This window comes from Strix aluco, chromosome 1 (assembly GCF_031877795.1).
Source record: "Strix aluco isolate bStrAlu1 chromosome 1, bStrAlu1.hap1, whole genome shotgun sequence".
In the NCBI taxonomy this organism is placed as follows: domain Eukaryota; kingdom Metazoa; phylum Chordata; class Aves; order Strigiformes; family Strigidae; genus Strix; species Strix aluco.
Window position 1 is genome coordinate 90,738,878 of NC_133931.1, and position 18,334 is coordinate 90,757,211.

Consider the following 18,334-nt stretch of genomic DNA (forward strand, 5'->3'; position numbering starts at 1 on the left):
GGCTGTTAACTGGGCTGGATGTTGCACTGCCACTGACTGCTGAGAAGCACAACCTATGGCCTGCAAGGGCAGCGTTGGAGCCTTGTGACAAGAGCAGCCACCCCCTTCTAGTCTGCTTGCCAGAGCACCACGTTTCTGATCTGAAGGCTGATGAGTTCACAGACTTTTAAGGCTAGAAGCTACAATACAACTAGATGTTATGTATAAGGAAGGCAAAGATCTTTTCACTCAGCATCAAGACAGTAAATAGTAGGACAATGTTTACCCGTAGCTGTTCACCCACATTGATTAGAAGGGTCGATGTGGGGGGATTTGCTATTTTGCCTGTAGTAACTTGTTCCATTGGGTGATAATTCTCTCGCTGATCATGTAAAGCGCTAGTTTTGAACATGTGTACGGGGTGCAGGTGCCCAGGTGCGGGCAGCAGTGAGGGCTCTGCCGGGTGGGCCCCTGCGGGGAGCGGCCGGGGCTGCCCCGCGCCGGACACAGCCGGTTCCAGGCGGCTCCAACGGCCCCAGCGCAGGGCACAGCTGAGCCCCTCAGCCCCGGGCGGGCGCCTCGGGGAAAGCCTGGGTAAGGAAGGGCAAAGCGCTGCCCGGCAGCCAGGGCTGAGGGAAACAGGGGGAGAAACAGCCCTGCGAGCCCCGAGGGGAGAGCGGCAGGAGGGGAGTTGGTGACCATAACCCCCAGTCCTTGTCCCCCTGCACTGCTCAGCAGAGAAGAGGTAGAGCAATTGGGGATGAAGGAGTGAAGTTGAGCCTGGGAAAAGGGGTGGGAGGATGGTGGGAAGGTGTTTTAGTTTTTGTCTTTGTTTCTCACCATCCAAATCTATTTCAGTTGGCAAAAAAATTTCCCCAGGTCGAGTCTGTTTTGGTAAGGGATCTCCCTGTCTTTGTTTTGACCCACCACCTTGTCCATCTCATTTTCTCCCCCTGTTCTGTTGAGGAGGGGGGGTGAGTGAGCAGCTGGGTGGGCAGCTGGCAGCCAACAAAGTTTCACCCACAACAGCATGTCTACATTTGTGCAGCATCAGCTCTGACACTCAGTTTTGTATGTTCACTTTGGATGACCATGGATAATTTTGAGTTTTTGGGCATGAGCTTCTGGCAGTTTCAGGTAACCTGTTTACCGGTTCACTCTGTGGCATAATTTAGTGCAGTCATATTAGTTGCATGGTAAAAAGCATGCACAGTCTTTAACGTATTTCATAGTAACAAACATTGCCCTTAGGAGTCCCCTCACTCCCCAAAAAACAACACTTCACAAATAAAATGTGAAATTTAGTAATCCATTCCAAATTATGAGCTGCTAGCAGTAGTTAGGGTTGTGTTTGGAACTATAAATTACCATGCATATATGGTAGCTAGTAATTTCATTTATTTTTCCCTATAAAGCTTCCTGTTGTGTTTAAACTGTTGTAATCCTTAGAAATAGAAGGACACATGGGGTATAAAAGCTGTCTTACTGTAAAATTACGAGACATGCACAGCCCTCATCAGATGCAGGAAAACCAACTTTCTGCTTTTTCTACTTCAAATATTAATTAACTATATTTTTTTTTCTCTAGGAGAATGGCAGCAGTTATCACTATCTCCAGCAGTGCTATGTGAACGGTTCAAGAGATAAAAGAGAGCTAAGCTGCAACTTGCTATCCAAATAAAGATGTACTAAAGAGAACGTCATATGTTCAGATGAAATAAAACAGTTTTGCAGGCCCTTAGGAAATGCTAATATGGAAGCAGAGGTACAGAAGCAAAAATCCATAGTTGGTCTAGAGACAAGGGACCAGCCTGAACCCCCTGAAAGAACAGCTCATATGATTGAAGTTAGCAAAATCTGGGATATTTGCTTCTGTTCTCAATTTGATTTGACACAAACTCTCTCTAATTGCTGCATTTAAGGGTGAAAGCCTTGCCTATGGAAGGGTTTTGGTTTTTTCCAGTTATTTCTTCCTTCAAAGTCCTGCTCAGGGTGAGCCAGGCTGGCTGATGTCTGGTCTGGAACTTCTAGGCTCATTATAATGAGAATCAGGCCTGGGCCTTTCATGTCATTGTGCAGAGAACAAGCCCAGGGTATGCATTTCAAAAGGTGATGGAGTGCTGTCCAGAAAGATCAAAAGATTTTTTTGTTTCAAGACTTCAATTAAATAAGACCATTCTTTAGCAGTTATTATGTCAATCAGTGTATTTGCTCTGTGTGCATACAAGCTTCCTGCTGAAAATTTGAGCTCTTTGCTGTACTGGCTACAAGAGAGTCTATTAGATCAAATAGAGGCATCTACAACAGCATGAGGTTCAACAGTTCTGTGTCTGGTTAAAGATATATGCAATAAATAAAATCCTTTTCTTCTGTTGTGTTATTTCTGAATTTGTTTTTGATATCTCCAGTAATGTGTCTACAAATTTCTGGATAATGCACTAAGAAAGGGCTGGATTAAAGGTAATTCAGTATAAATGACAGTGTTCATCTGTAGGAGCTCCAGTAACAGAGATCAGAAATTTGTGTGTTGATTTTGTCACCTCTACCTGTGCCAATTTCATGATTTTTCCCTTCTAACTGCACAGAATGTAATGCTTTGGGTTGAACCGTTAAGAGAGGCACAACTGGTGCTTCATTTCTTCACAGTTGTCCAGCTTTCCTTCTCTTTCTTCTATTTTCAGGGAGAAGAAACAGGTAATTTGGAAGCAAAATGTGAGCATCTTTGCCACAAATGTCCTCCTTCTGACTGAATGTTTCTGAGTGTTTCACTTGAAGTGCAGGTAACAGATTCTTTATTTTTCAGTGAAGCTCTTCTGAATTAGTCTATAGTGCAGAATTTGTGGGAATACAAAATAAAAAATCAAAGATCGACTTTATTTGGTTTTAAAGAGCAAGATTTTCCTCAACTAAACCATAGAATAGATTTAATATGACACACAGGTTAGTAGGGCATGTCCCACATGGAATATTCTTACCCTATGAAGAAAGTAAACAGAGAGTGTATTGATTAGCCACCATGATGGTATTGTTTCTTTCCTTTGACCCCTGTTCAAAGCGGCATTGCTTGGTGGGACGGGGGTGTAGACATATAGGGGGTAGACACATAGCATTGACAGAAGAAAGTGTTCCACAGTAGTCCTGTAAAGCACGGCCCTCACAGAGCCTCTGGGAGGTTGCTGAATTACTCCCTGCAGTCTCTGACACATGCAGGAAAAAGAACAAGCGTGTAAGGGAGATGTATGTAGGGACAGACAGACATGGGTACAGCCTGAAAGTGCACAAATTCTGTTAAAGTATGTCCTGTAGAGCTATTGTACTGTGAGGGTGTGGGGAGGGAATCATGACAAATGGGAGCTCACAGCCTTAATGTAACTTTTCTTGACTTCCTACAAAATTTCTTCTATGCCCTTTGGAGTTCTGTTTGCAGGTCCTGATGTATTGTTGACCATACCCTCACAGCTTAAATGCCTAATAAATTTTTTAATCCTTCCTCTAGCTATAATTATGGGAAAGTACTTTTAAAGCACCAAATGAAACAGTACACAGCACGAGAGAAGGAATTGTCACCCTGTCTGGCCACCAAATTTCTTCAGTGGTTCTTCTTATACTCTTTCAGAACAAGCTTGATCTCTTCAGAAAACAAACCCAAGTGTTAGAATGTCTCAGACTTGCGTTCCTCTGATCACCATTCAAGGCTAGATTTTTATCTGCCTGCTTTTGACAAGAAGTGTCAAGTACTTCCTTTTCATATTGTCTGCTGAACTTAGTTCAGAACTATAGTAACCACCTGTGAATTTCAAATAATAGAAATGGGTGCTACTGTAGTTTGATTGGTTTTTAGTATGCTCAATCCAGTTCACCCAATTCAAGGCATAGATGAAGATGCAGGCTTTACTGAAGAAATCTATAACCTTGAGGAAATAGGCACATAAAGAATATGGAAGTACCTCAGTTATAGCTGATATAAGATGAAGATCCAAATGATATAAATAGTGCTGTTAGCTTCAGATACCCTATCTTTTATTTTCCTTGGGTATCATCATTTAATTGGCTGCACCGTGTTGAGAAGGTGAATGAAGGCAGGTGATATCACAAATAATGTTTGTATTGGGAAGAGGTGAGATATGATGCAAGAAGCTAATGAGTGTTAGAGAAGGAAACGTGAAGTGCTTTTTCCTAATTTACTGTGTGATAATAATTCACCCAGCTTTACCCATCTCATGGTAATATTCAAGACATTTCTTTCTCCATGATGGTATGTGGTAAAGGTAAGGTGTGAAATGAGTCTAACCAAGACGCATCCTGCTGTTCAATCGTTTGTTTCTTCAACAGTATTGGTTTGTGAGTCAAAATCTATGATTCCCGATATCAAGATTATTTGTCTCAGTCTAGGTGTAACCATTTCCTTTCAGAGATCTGAAATAATTTTCTTACCAAGCTAGTAAGTTTCACTGGAAGCAGCACAAATTATTTTGGGCATCTTTGTAAAGAAGTTAGAGAAAATGAAGAATTGTTTGTACTAAATGCAGGGATAAGGAATGTTGTGTTGTCCCCATCAGCTACACGTGTAAGGAACTCAATCAACATGTGGGAGAGTGAGATGGGTCTTCCAAAATAACTGTCAATGTCTACAGTATGGGTAAATGCATCAGAGGAATTCTCCAGGAATTCTTTTCTAGTCAGTGGAAGTAGTTAATACAGTGGAAGGCAAAGTGCACTTGGCCAGATCAGTGAACCTAACTCCACATTGCTAGTTTGACTGAGATCTCTGCTGACCATAATACTGGTCCTAAACAACAGAGGCAAAGACCAGGTGGGAGGAATTGCACCCATATTGTTGGGGTTTCCTTTTGCTTGGAGGGATTTGAACCCATATTACCTATTTAGCAAGTGAGCAGATGAGCCACCTGGCTAGAGAGTGGTCTGGGACAATTTTCTCATTCTCCCACCTTGTGTGCAGTCCTTAAACACCTAGATGCCATAGCATCGGGGGGGGGGGGGGGGGGGGGGAGGTGGGTGCACAATGGCTCACCTGGGTTCCTGCTCCTTTCTGTGGCTTCTCCACTTGGCTTACAATGCTTGCCTATGCATTGAACAACCCCTCAAGAATATTGAGGAATTCAGGGCTCTGTCTGGAGAATACGAGATGTGAACTGATCCCTGATGAGATCCCTGATCTCAAGAGTGCTGGATAAAAAAGGCTTTTCCACTTCTTCTGGTTCCCAAATTGTTTCCCAGCTGTCTGTGCAAGCAGACTCCAGAGGATTAGGAGGATGACAGAAGACACTTAAGGCATAGAAAATAAAGTAAGGGACAGGAACATTAGTTGTAACTGAACATTGATCTAGTGGCAGCTTAGATGGAAGTCTAAAACCCCTCAGTGACAGAAGAAAGGAGGAAAGGTAAGATGTTCTGCTTTCCGGAGTCTGCAAGGTGAATAATAGCTTAATGTTTTGTGGAATGGAATTCATACATTTTCTCATTAGATCTTCTAAGATGGCACTGTTTGCCTTGGTGAATATTTTAGTCCAGTTTGTGCATCTAAGATTCTGTAAAATGGCTCTTGCCATAAATAATCATCAGGAGTTTGGTATTCTTGCCAAAAATGTTTCTGTTTTAATCAGAGCTAAGTAGCTTTGGAAAGCTTCAGAACTTGATTTAAAAAGTTTCAAGGTGGGGATGTTTGCTTAAAATCTACCAGATCTTTAAACACTGTTGACCCTTTCACAAGTTATTCCATCTAACTTTTTTTTTTTCTTTTTTTTCATTAGGCACTGCCAGTTCCATGAAATCTGAGATTCTACCTAAGGCCAGGAGTGTGGAAGGAGCAAGGGGTTCTGATCACAGCTGACCTGCCTCTTCTGAGGCTTTATTATCATCCTTAACTAAACAAAAAAGTAAGTGCTTTTAGGAAAATGGAAGGTAAACAATGGAATGTACATCTCTCTAATTTCCCTTGTCTTTACCAAGAGGTACGTAAGTTGAAAGAGTGCAGATCTCCCTCCAGAATGAAAATGATGCTATTCTAGTCATCTGACTGCAAATCAATGGTGAGTGCTTACCATGAAAGTACAAAAACTCTTAAACAAAATATATGATAAGCTGGTAGTTATGCAAAATGAAGGGTCACAGTAATCTAGTAGTAATTCCTTTTTTAATTTCAAAACCTAAAATAATTGGACACATCTTGCCCTCATTTACACCTGTGCAAATCCTGTTATATTCAGCAAGGCTTTACAAAGAAGACAAAACTCATCCCTTGCAAATTAAGAAATGAACACATAATGAGAAAGAAATTGGTTGCTTTCCATTTCCCAAGATATTCATTTTTCACTGATGAAATTTTTCTGCAAAGTCTTGTACTTTATACCTGTTCAGGATTAGAATCTCGACCACAGGCTGTAGCTACGCTGTTGCAGCCTCAAAAGTCCATTTGGTGACATTTAGATGTTTGGGCTGGTACTAGGTGCTTACTGTCCTGGAGGCTGGGAAACATATCAGTGTCAGCAAAGTGCAGGAGGTGTTCAAGGTGACATTTTGGTTCCTATTCTGTGCTGAAATATGAAGATAACTGTATACAGGTGTATTGTTCCTGTAAGACTTTGGGAGAGTATTTGAGACTGGGACTGTGAAGACAACATTCTAGACAGTTTCAGCAAGATGCTGTGAGACTTCTGTTATTTTAATGTATGGCCACCTGTGACCAGCCAAAAAATAAGGTGGATCTCTTAAATACACAGTTTAAAAGCAAAATATAATTTACCAGAGTGCTTATTCTCTTCTGCTTATTCTCTTCGCTGCACACCTCCATGATGAGACACTAGCATAACTAACTTCTTAAGTTTCAAGACAGATAAAAGTCCTCAGACAGGTTTTCAGTGGTGGCTTTAACTGCCTTTTGAAGGTCTTTCCTTCCATACAATGATCATCACTTACACTTTTTTTTTCCTTAACTTTCATTCATATATTTTTTATTCTTTTAATGGAAAGTGTGTTATAAGTATTTTAAAGCAGATTTCATTTGAATGAAATCAGGAAGTGGTGATAGTTTCTTCTGTAATTGATCTACCTCAGACTTGTTCTCCTCTAAGGTTCAGCAGACCTGAAATGCTCTTGTTATCACAAAAAAGCTCAGTGTACAGCCTGTGTTTCTGAAGCACAGGCCTTCATTTTGTCTAATGTTTTCTAACACAATGGGTCTTGATTTCTGAGGCATTCAAGCAGTCAATATAAGTTGAAAAGGAGAGGATTTGAATTGGGAATCTAGCCTCAAAATCACTTATAACCCATTTCTCTTCAAGACATTCAGTCCATCATCTTTTGAGTAGTATTTATCTGAAATATATGCAACCAGTGATCTCTTTATCTTCCCAGAGTGCTTTCTAGAGATTATCTAGCAAATATTTTTTCCTATAAATATTCTGGAAAATAAGGTAAACATTTAGAGGAAAATAAAATATTGTTGTATTTTACTATAATTTCATATTTATAATGGTGATAATAAAAAGTATGTAAAACTACCTAAAGACAATTTTTAAATCCAACAGAAGTTTCACCTTCAAATCCCATCAAAATGTATAACATAGGTTTTCAAGATAAATTTGATTAAAATGTAGTCATAAGATGACAGGCCAATGTCAACTTGCTTCTCTCCCACAATAAGCAGCTATTTTTTCATTAGTTAAAATTTTATGGGTGGATTAGAGAAAGAATATTTTAAGTACGTTATGTTGTCAAAACTGCTTAAATAAATTTAGTGGACATCTTTAATAGAAGGATGTACTTAAAGGTCACTGTTATTAACTTATCTAAAGGTTATTTATCCCAAAGTGTTCAAAACATTTCTGTGTTAACTACACATATCTCAAATGTTGAGCAATTGTTTTGATTAGCAGTTGCATATTGATAAGTAGTTCCTGAGGTAATTTGATATCCTGGGGGAATGAATGCTCAGAGAAACAGATTAAATCAGATTAGGAAATCATTTACCTGCCAACAGTTAGCATATAGCAGTTTCTGAGGCTGTGATCTGCAGTTAGCTTGGTGTAAATCAGTTTATTAGCTTCTATGAATGTTTAGTCTGTTTTACCACTTGTCGTGATTTAGCCCCAGCCAGCAGCTAAGCACCATGCAGCGCTCGCTCACTCCTCCCCACTCCCAGTGGGATGGAGAGGAGAATTCAAAAAAAAGGTAAAACTCGCATGTTGAAATAAGAACAGTTTAATAACTATAGTAAAATATAACAATAATTTTTAAAATATAATAACAATTGTAATGAGAAGGAATATAGCAAAATGATAAATAAAACTCAAGAGAGGACAAGTGATGCATGGTGCAATTGCTCACCACCCGTTGACTGATGCCCAAGCAGTGATTCACCCTTCATGGCCAACTCCCCCCAGTTTATATACCGAGCATGATGTCCTATGGTACGGAATATCCCTTTGGCTGTTCAGGTCAGCTGTCCTGACCTGCTCCCTCCCAGCTTCTTGTGCACCTGCTCGCTGGCAGAGCATGGGACACTGAAAAATCCTTAACTTAGGATAAATGCTACTTAGCAACAACTAAAACATCAGTGTGTTATCAGCATTAGCCTCACACTGAATCCAAAACACAGCACTGTACCAGCTACTAGGAAAAAAAGTAACTATCCCAGCCGAAACCAGGACACCACTGTTTCTGAATGTTTCCTCTAACAGTGATGAATTCTGAAAAATGTTTCCTTTTCAGATGTTTTCGCCATATTGGAGTAGCTGGGAAAGAATTAGTGAGGGCCAGCTAAAGAACCTGCAACAGATGATGAGGTATGTGTATAGTGAGTGCTGTAGCTATGATTTAAGCACAATGTACTACTTGACCATATGCACACTGTTTTGCAATATACTAATATTTTTTAAGATTCTTGATCATTTCACAGAATCACAGAATCATCTAGTTTGGAAAAGACCTTGAAGATCATCTAGTCCAACCATTTACCTAACACTGACGGTTCCCCTAAGCAATATGTTGACCCTACTCTTAAACACCTCCAGGGATGGGGACTCCACCACCTCCCTGGGCAGCCCATTCCAATGCCTAACAACCCATTCTGTAAAGAAATACTTCCTAATATCCAGTCTAAACCTTCCCTGGCGCAACTTGAGGCCATTACCTCTTGTTCTATTGCTTATTACTTGGTTAAAGAGACTCATCCCCAGCTCTCTGCAACCTCCTTTCAGGTAGTTGTAGAGGGCGATGAGGTCTCCCCTCAGCCTCCTCTTCTCCAGACTAAACAACCCCAGTTCCCTCAGCCAATCCTTGTATGACATGTGCTCCAGACCCTTTACCAGCTTCGTTGCCCTTCTCTGGACACGATCAAGTAATTCAATGTCCTTTTTGTAGTGAGGGGCCCAAAACTGAACACAGTAATCGAGGTGCAGCCTCACCAGTGCCGAGTACAGGGGTAAGATCACTTCCCTGTCCCTGCTGGCCACGCTATTTCTGATACAAGCCAGGATACCATTGGCCTTCTTGGCCATCTGGGCACACTGCTGGCTCATGTTCAGCTGGCTGTCAATCAACACCCCCAGGTCCCTCTCTGACTGGCAGCTCTCCAGACACTCCTCCCCAAGCCTGTAGCGCTGCTGGGGGTTGTTGTGGCCCAAGTGCAGCACCCGGCATTTGGCCTTATTGAAACTCCTACAGTTGGCCTTAGCCCATCGCTCCAGCCTGTCCAGGTCTCTCTGCAGAGCCTCCCTACCCTCGAGCAGATCAACACTCCCACCCAACTTGGTGTCATCTGCAAACTTACTGAGGGTGCACTCGATCCCCTCGTCTAGATCATCAATAAAGATGTTAAACAGGAGTGGCCCCAAAACCAAGCCCTGGGGGACACCACTCGTGACCGGCTGCCAACTGGATCACCACAACTCTCTGGGCCCAGCCATCCAGCCAGTTTTTTACCCAGCAAAGCCTGTGCTTATCCAAGCCTCGAGCAGCCAGTTTTGCCAAGAGAATGCTGTGGGAAACGGTGTCAAAGGCCTTACTAAATTTCTGCTTGCCTTGCATGTATTAGACTAGTAAAGTCAGGGAAAAAATTTGAACAAGTGTACAAGCCAAAATACTTGCTCCTAAAATATGAATTTAAAAGCTATGTGGAATTATATAAAAGTTTACTTTTTTAGTTTTCTTTGATATGAAACAACTTAGCTGGTTATTTTAATACTTACCTAGGAAGATAATTTCATGTCTAACTTAGGCATTATCTAACCTGATTCTTCTGTTTCTCTTAGAGTTATCAATATGATTATTAGTGCAGACTTTTAGTGTTATTACTTTTTTCTGTAGTTTGTCTTTTCCATGGGAGGATTCTATTTAACTTGAACAAAATGTAGAATTCAAAGACGTTCAACAATCCATTTACAAAACAGTGTGTGGGAGGTACAGAAAAACATTTCTTATTCATTTTGAAAATTTACAGGGCTATTATGTGTCTCTAAACTCTTCAGCTAGTTTGTACCTTTCTCTGAAATTATATTTTCATGCAGGTGATGCACCAAAGTTGTGCCTTAGAAGGGTCCCTCATTAATGCACTGATATTGCAAGTGACTAACTCTTTGAGGAGATGAGAGCATGCCACTCTGTTTTCCTGTTGGTTGTGTGAAGTCACAAATTCACAGCAGAGAGAACTTTGCATTGCTCACAGGATCCAGAGTCTGTTTTACACTCTGATATGAGATCTTCTGTGAGAGTATAGCTAATGGGCTGGGAGGATGGGGTTCATATTAAACAGCAGAACAAAACCAAAGAGTTGCAATTACCCATGCCCTAGCAAAGACTCTAGGAATTATAGATCAGAATATTCATTACAGCTGGCGTCTGACCCCATTGTCTTTTGTGATGAGCATGTTTTCAGTTCATGTTTCCTTTTAACCTTCTTTAATCTCTAAGAAATTAGATGATCTGTAAGTCTATTTTCAGTGTATGAAAAAGAGTCCCATATCTTTTCTTTTTACCCCTAAGTATGAAGACTGGAATTCTAAGGGGATCACATTGTATTTTTGTGCCTATAGAAAGAGTTTGGATTATTGTTAGGTGGAGAGAAAAAGAAAAAGGAAACCCAAGTGTGATGAAAATCAAACCTAAATATAGGGAAAACCGAACATCAAAATGCAACAGATACACAGTTCTTAATAGCAAAATCATTTAAGATTAGGTTACTAACTCTGTGAACAAGCTAGGAAACAAGTATGTTCATGCTGTGTTAAGAGACTTCAGCAGATTGTGTTGTTTAGGGATGAACCTACCTGAAACAAGAACTTTACAGGTCTGAGTCCTCAGCATTCTCACCAAACCAGCATCCACTGTCAGAAACAGCCTTGTCTACAGAAAATGGATTTTATATGACCAAATACTCATTTATACATAGCATTTTCTGGTAAGGTTATGTTGGGAGAGTTCAAATAATGACCTAAGGGCTGCTTTCATTTTGAGATAGAGTTAATTCAGCCCAAAATATAAATCTACTTTGTTTTGGCAGTCTTTGGTCTTGAGGTAACCACATTATTTCAGTGGTGTTTGTTTTGCTTAGTTATTTTTGGAAGAATTCCAAAACTCAATTTCTTCAATTATTCAACTTTGGGACCATTATAGTATTTTTTTGGCCAACAAGGGAGGAGGACTGTCTTTTACCCTGTTTGTTTGTTTTAGTTTTTTTTTAATTTGTAAATTACTTTCATACAAAGTAAATGAGTAAATGCAAAGTAATTCTGTGTCTTCAGTGATGGCATTTGAATGAATTGTCATCATGTAAGAATGAGAGCTGGTCAGTGCTCAAATATAGTCATGAAAAGCACATAGACTGTAAGAGACCATTAGTAAAGGAACAGTGAGCAGAACTGAAAGTAGTATACCACCGTACAAATAATGATGTTTCTCACATCTTGAACACAATATGGTATTCCCGTTATTCCACCTTAGAAAGGAACTAATAGAATAAAAAAGGCATAGATAAGAGCAGCAGAGATGATCAGAGGTGTGAGATAAATTGAACAGACTATTACACTTCATCACGGAAAAGAGGGACATGAGTAAGGGGAGATATGTTAAGATGTGGTATGCTGAAATCTGGTATGGTGATACATAAGGAACATTTATTCAATGATCTTCATAATACAAGAGGTTTGGGGTAACAAACGAAGCTATCAGGCTTGAAATTATCAGCTTTAAAAAACCCCAAACAAACAGAACTCAATGTGTAAAGTAAATTGAAAAGTATGAATGACATGAAAATAAAATGGCTAAATTAATGGTGAATGGAATCATTGTCTGGAATCAAACATGACGGTCTAGTTACAGCCTCTGGCTTCACAGGTCCCTAAACTATTGTAGATTTGACAACATTAAGGTAGAGTGTGCTGACTCTTTGCTAAACATGTACTAGTGACCATTTTTAGACATAGGTTAATGGAGCTTTTGGTCTACCTCACTGAGGAAGAAACTTTTTATATTCCCGTAGGTCTTTAAACATTATCCCTTCAGGAACTTGTGCCCTTAAATAAAACCTCATTTACTGCCAGCTGCTGTCCTTCAAATTGATAATAGGACTGTGATCATAGCCTTCATTACTCTCTGCATTCTTAGCCATAGCTCTGACAATTGCCATTTGTATTTTATCTGAGATTGGACAGGTGGTGGTTGATGTGTACATGTTTCCTTTTCCTCAGACTGACATGTATTTAATTTAGTACTGGACTTTGTTCAGCTGCTTTGTTTTGCTGAAATGCTCTAGAGGGTGAGCCTACAGCCACAAATCTTTCCAAGTTTGTGTTCAATTTGCAAATCCTATATTTGTAGCAGAAAAAAAAAGCGCTCTCTGTTCTCAGTGGGAGTGTTTGTCAGACCTTTTTTGGCAACAGCTATAAGTAGTTTATGGTCAATTTCATCTAACACTGGCCTCCCATAAATAAAGATGTGAAACCTTTTACACTCGTAGAATAAGGCCAAAGAGGCTTTTTCTTTTTGCACACATCAACACTTACGCATTTCAGACACTAAAAGAAAAAGAAGATACTGGTCTCCAGTTCTGGCTATGCTGCTAAAAGTCTATATTCTGACACTAACTTCTTCTGTGGATGTGTCCATAGACAATTTACCTCTCTGCTTTTTGTACCTTTGGGCTGTCTGGGAAACTCTTAGAACCTGAGAAACTGAATGAGATCTTAACTCAAGATTGTCTTTTTTTGTTGCACCTGGGGGTTAACACATCCTTAGTACTGATTTAGATAGCTAAATGAGATGCTAAGTTACCAAACTGAATTTACACTGAAACGAATCTCCTCATTGCTTCCTTATAACCACTCTTACTTGGAAATGAATGTCCAGCACTGGCTTCCAAATACTGTGCATTTTTTTTTGAGTTATCTTCTCTCCCTGTTATATTGCTTCTGTTACAGGCAATTCATTTGTTTGTTCTTTCTTTGTTTGTTCTGCCCCTTAGATTTCTTTCCTACTATATTTTGTTCTCTTTTGTTTGCTATTGTCTTTCCCTAAAATACTTGACTGTGTTCTTCTTTTGCTCCTCCAAATTAGAATCTCATCTAGGTAATATTCCTTTATATCATCAAAAATTTATTGTTTTCTAATAAAACTCTTACCAATCACAGTATTAAACTGCAATACAAGGAAATTAATTCTTCCAATCAGCTGGAGTGCTTTTTGGGTTTTGGGTGGTTTTGGGGTTTTTTTCAAAATTATGTAGTGGGTCTTTTGTAGCCCCATCAAGTGATGGACAATAGTTTGTCAGCCATTTCTCCTAGACCTTCCTATCTCCGTAGCAAGAAGAAAACATTCTGTACTCTTGCCCATTTATTTTGGATGCATATATGAGTTCTTGTCTTATACAGTGAAAAGTGTGTCTTAATTTCTCAGTCAAGAGAGCAAGTAACTTGATTAATCTAGCCAGTTTCTCTTGAGGAGACCAGTATGGGCATCAGAGGATGGAGCTGAATAATTTGGTAAGTATCAGAGTTCTTATTTCTCTTAAAACCATCTTTAGATATGTTTCTCATTTTTTTTTCAGTCCTCTGTCCTGTTGCTCTTATACTTCACACAAAAAAATAGACAGAAGTTATTTTAACCCTATATTGGGCACTTCCTATCTCAGTGCATTTTTTTCTCCCCCATTTTTTGTCCAGTGTATTTCTCCATAAATTTAATTCCCTCTGCCTGACCATTCATCCCTATGAACATCTGAATATAAGCTGGTTACTGTGACATTGAAATCAACCTTGTGTCTGCCACAACTTGTTTTCTAAAGTAATTTCTTGAGAACTCCAGTTTTGATGTCTATTCCTTGGGTCTCTTCTGAGCGGTGTTTGATTGCTTGTGTTATCGGATGACTGGAAAGCATCTGGAGAGGTCATTAAGTTCATCCTCTTACTCTAAGGCAGAATCAGTTATATCTGTGTCAGTCGTGATGGATGCTTGTCTGTTTTGCCTTAAAATGTTTCCTAATAATGGAGACTCCATAGCTTCTGCAGGCAGTCTCTTGTGCATTGCCATCCTTACTTTTACAGAGTCTTCTCTGCAGCCTAATCTGAAACTCCCATGGATCACTTCAAGTCTGTTCTTTCCACTTCTAATGATCATGAACATGAGGAACGGATTGTAAAGAAGATGAAAAGAACAACAGCTTTTTAAATATTTTAACAGCACTATTTACCCACTTGTTCAACCCAGCTTTTTTTTTTTTCCCCCAATGGACTAAAACCTACACTAGTTTCTTTAACTTGCCATTGAATTCTTCTTCCTACACCTCTGAGTCTTCTTACTGATCTCCTTATCTTTCCAATTAGTTATAACTTTTATTGAAGTGTATTTGTAGACACAATACTTTGGGGCCATTCCAAGGTTGGGTAAGACTAGAGGGCTATATTCTGTATCTTGCAGAATAGCCTATAAGCCCATTAATGCCTTCCAGTACATGAGGTCTTTACACAGTGTTGCAACAGCATGACATAGTTGATGGGTAAGCAGTTTGTGAATTTTATAATTATGTTGTAATAATCTTGTTAAATTCTGTTACAATTGATTTTTACTTGCTCCTGTTGAATTGTAATCTCTCTTTACCCTAAAAATCACACATTTAATTTGCCAGGATCCTTTTGAAATCTGCACTCTTCACTGTACACTCTGTCCCTCTCAGTCTGGTGCCATGAACAGTGTTTAATAAGCAAATGCTATATTCAGTCATCAAACTATTATTGAAAGTATAAGATTGATACTATATTTTAGGAGGAGTCCTGTAATGATACCCCCAATTTTAACATTAAGTTGTTGAAAACTACTTTGAGAATGATTTTCTAACCAATGTTGCAGCTTTCATATATGACTCTAGACATTTTAGTACTTCCTGAGTATTTACTGTATTTCCCCTCATCTAGTCTTCCTGTACCTCACCCACCCTCCCACGGATGAACAATATATTCCACAAGTCATCATTTAATTACATGACAAAGACAAAAAATGCCTGTCTCCTAGGTCAACCTGTTCCAGTACTTACTACTCTCGTGGTGGAATAGTTTTTGCTGTTGTCCAATCTGAACCTTCCAAGTTGGAATTTATGGCTGTTGTCCCTTGTTATGTTGTCTGCCAGTACTGAGTTATTGTTTGTATATTTAGAGAGTGTTTTTCCTGCTAAGAGGATTTTTATGGGTGGGGTTTCTCTGCCTGCCTATGTCTGAAGCTTATAAACAGATTTTTTTTTTTCTTGGTTTTCACTGCAAAACACATTTTAAGTTAAAAATACCAGTAACCTCCTCAGATATGAAAAGCCATATATATTTACCCATTACATTTTGTCAATAATACCTATAGCAAGTGCTACTTGAACTAGCAGACGCATAAGCATTGCATTTAATGTAATGTCGTGAGTTTTCATAATTTTGCAGACATAATTTTGCAGACATAATTTTGCTTTCATATTATATTATGAAAGGTGAGCCTAGATTTACTGAGAATTTATTCATAATTTCAGAAGACTGGTTATTTTTTGTGACATATTTTCTCTGTCTTAATTCCTTTTAGCCAGGAGATTGATCCAAAGACAACCGAGATATTTTTAAGTTGATTTGGTATTAATTTGATTTTTCACAAAGGCCCAACAAATTCTGATAAACTGAATTTACGTTCCTGTGTTATGTTTCTAAGTTCACTAGGCAGAACAACCTGATTGTGATGTAACCCAGTTATGTGGGAAGGAAAGAGGAGACCAGAAAAATACCTTTCTCCCTCGATCATGACCATACTGGTGCTGCCTGATTCAATTCTGGTATCTTAAAGCATTAAAGCCCTGATTCAGTGAAGTGCTTAAATTCGCGTATAGCTTTAATCATTTGAGTAATTACAATGATACTCAACACAAGAGGTGAAATTGAATTCATGTCCTGAGAGGTTTTTCTCATTTATACACTACAATTTGTTGTATTCAAACAGAACTAAAATACCAACTCAAGAGAAATCAGTGCTTTGCCTGCATTCCAGCTTCCCCACATACTCAAATGGAAAGCAAATAAAAGATTAGATTATAAATTTGAATTTTTGGATGTGCAAAGTTTAGTACCAAAAGTGTAGTATTTTTTGAAAACCTGAGATGCTGAAACTGGCCTCATTTTGAATTAAAGGGAATATTTTTCACAGTTCTGTCTATTACAATATGAACAAGTCTTATTTCATGCAACACTAACTTAGAGATGCTTTCCTAAGGAGAACTGATTACAATATTTGTTTTCCGTTAGATAGTCAGTGTCAATAGTAAGTCATGCATAAAGTTTATTAAGACCTGTTAATTTTATCTTGTTTTTAAGACCTATAGATGCACATATGTACTGTAGATTATTTGTAAAATTTTATGCTGAAAAAAATAAATATGTGATGAAAAATCTGAAAAATATCTATATCTTCTCAGGAATGCTTTGAGTCATGAACTGACTCAATAGATAAATTATAAATAATGACTATAGGAATTAAACCATTTGTACCTTCTTTCTAGGCTATTTTAGCATTCATTAAACAACATTCAGACAGAGGTGGGCAGAGGTGATGCAATAGGTGGAGAAGCCTGTAGCCCATATGTGATGGCATTTTTGTTGCTCCTTTACCTCATATGTCTGAGCTGATTCTGTTTGCATATGCAACAGTGCAAGACAGAGAAGAAGTAAGCATCTTAAGGGCATGGTATCAGGTTTAAAGATGGTGCAAATTCAGGTGATTTTGTCATCAGATAATCTATTTTTTTATAACTAATTCCTGATTTCATTGGAAGTGAAAGTAACGGTATTGAAGTCCTTAGTGAAAAGGTAGTCTCTCTCTCTCTCTCTCTCTCTCTGAATTTTCAGGTCCTGCAGTTATGTGAAGTATTGGATGTGTTATAAAAAAACCTTATCTGTCAGTCATAAACCCCATGTGGCTGAAATGTACTTTTTCATTGCTGTGGTAGTGGTTATAGACAATGGATTGTATGTGCGCATTGCACCAGGAATACAGCAATTTTTTTTCTTTTCTTTAATGTCCTGGTAGTGTAACTGAAGTGTACATGAGATGGAACTGCCAAAACTGGGATAGCTCTGCAAAAACTGGGACTAATCCAAATCCTCTCTAAAATCCTTTTACTGAATAACACGGTCCTGAAATGACATTGTCACATCTTAGATAAATCAAGTGGCAAAATGAAAAATAGTTTACCTAAAACCTGTGGGAAAACAATACAACAAACTTACCAAAATCAAGCTCTTCTAAAATGTAACTGAAAAGCAAAGGTTTCTCTTCTGTCTGCAAAATGAAAATTTTCTGTTGAATTTGCATTTAAAAAACAACAGTAAAATAATGACAGAGTTTGTATATGCCCCATAAGAAATGAAAATACAGGTACAGATCCTGGGGTTTCTATGTGGAAATACACTGCATTTGAAAAAGAGATTTCCTTTGTTGTTCTTATGTTGTCACCCTCTGAAGAAACTTTGCTGTTTCTGTTTCAGTGGGAACAGTAGTTCTAATAGGTCTTTAGCAAACAATACTTCTGTCAACGACTAAGTGGAAGGAAAGGAAGAAGACTACAGAGGTAGGTATAGATCTGATCTGTCTACAGAATCTGTGATGTCATTTAGATACTTGATATCTCTGATAGACATTTGATGAAGGAAGACATGCTAAACAATCAGCTCTAATCAGAAGAATAAAACTAGACATGTCCCTACCTGCTGTAGATGGATGACTGAGAGTCTAAAGGCAATGGGCAAGATCTTCAGCTGCAGAAGTATCTTATTTTTTCACAAAGTTCTTGAGTTTGTGAAAGCAGTTAGGCACATGTTTAAGTTAT

General features: G+C 38.8%; 1 protein-coding gene across 1 annotated transcript in view; it reads left to right on the forward strand.

Annotated features, from left to right (window-relative positions):
- Positions 1-5,815: 5,815 nt before the first annotated feature.
- CDH20 (cadherin 20) overlaps positions 5,816-18,334 on the forward strand; it is a 294,444-nt gene continuing 281,925 nt past the window's right edge. Inside the window, exon 1 of the mRNA XM_074826600.1 lies at positions 5,816-5,876. The gene's annotated coding sequence lies outside the window, so the exon portion shown is untranslated. The remainder of the gene's footprint in view (positions 5,877-18,334) is intronic.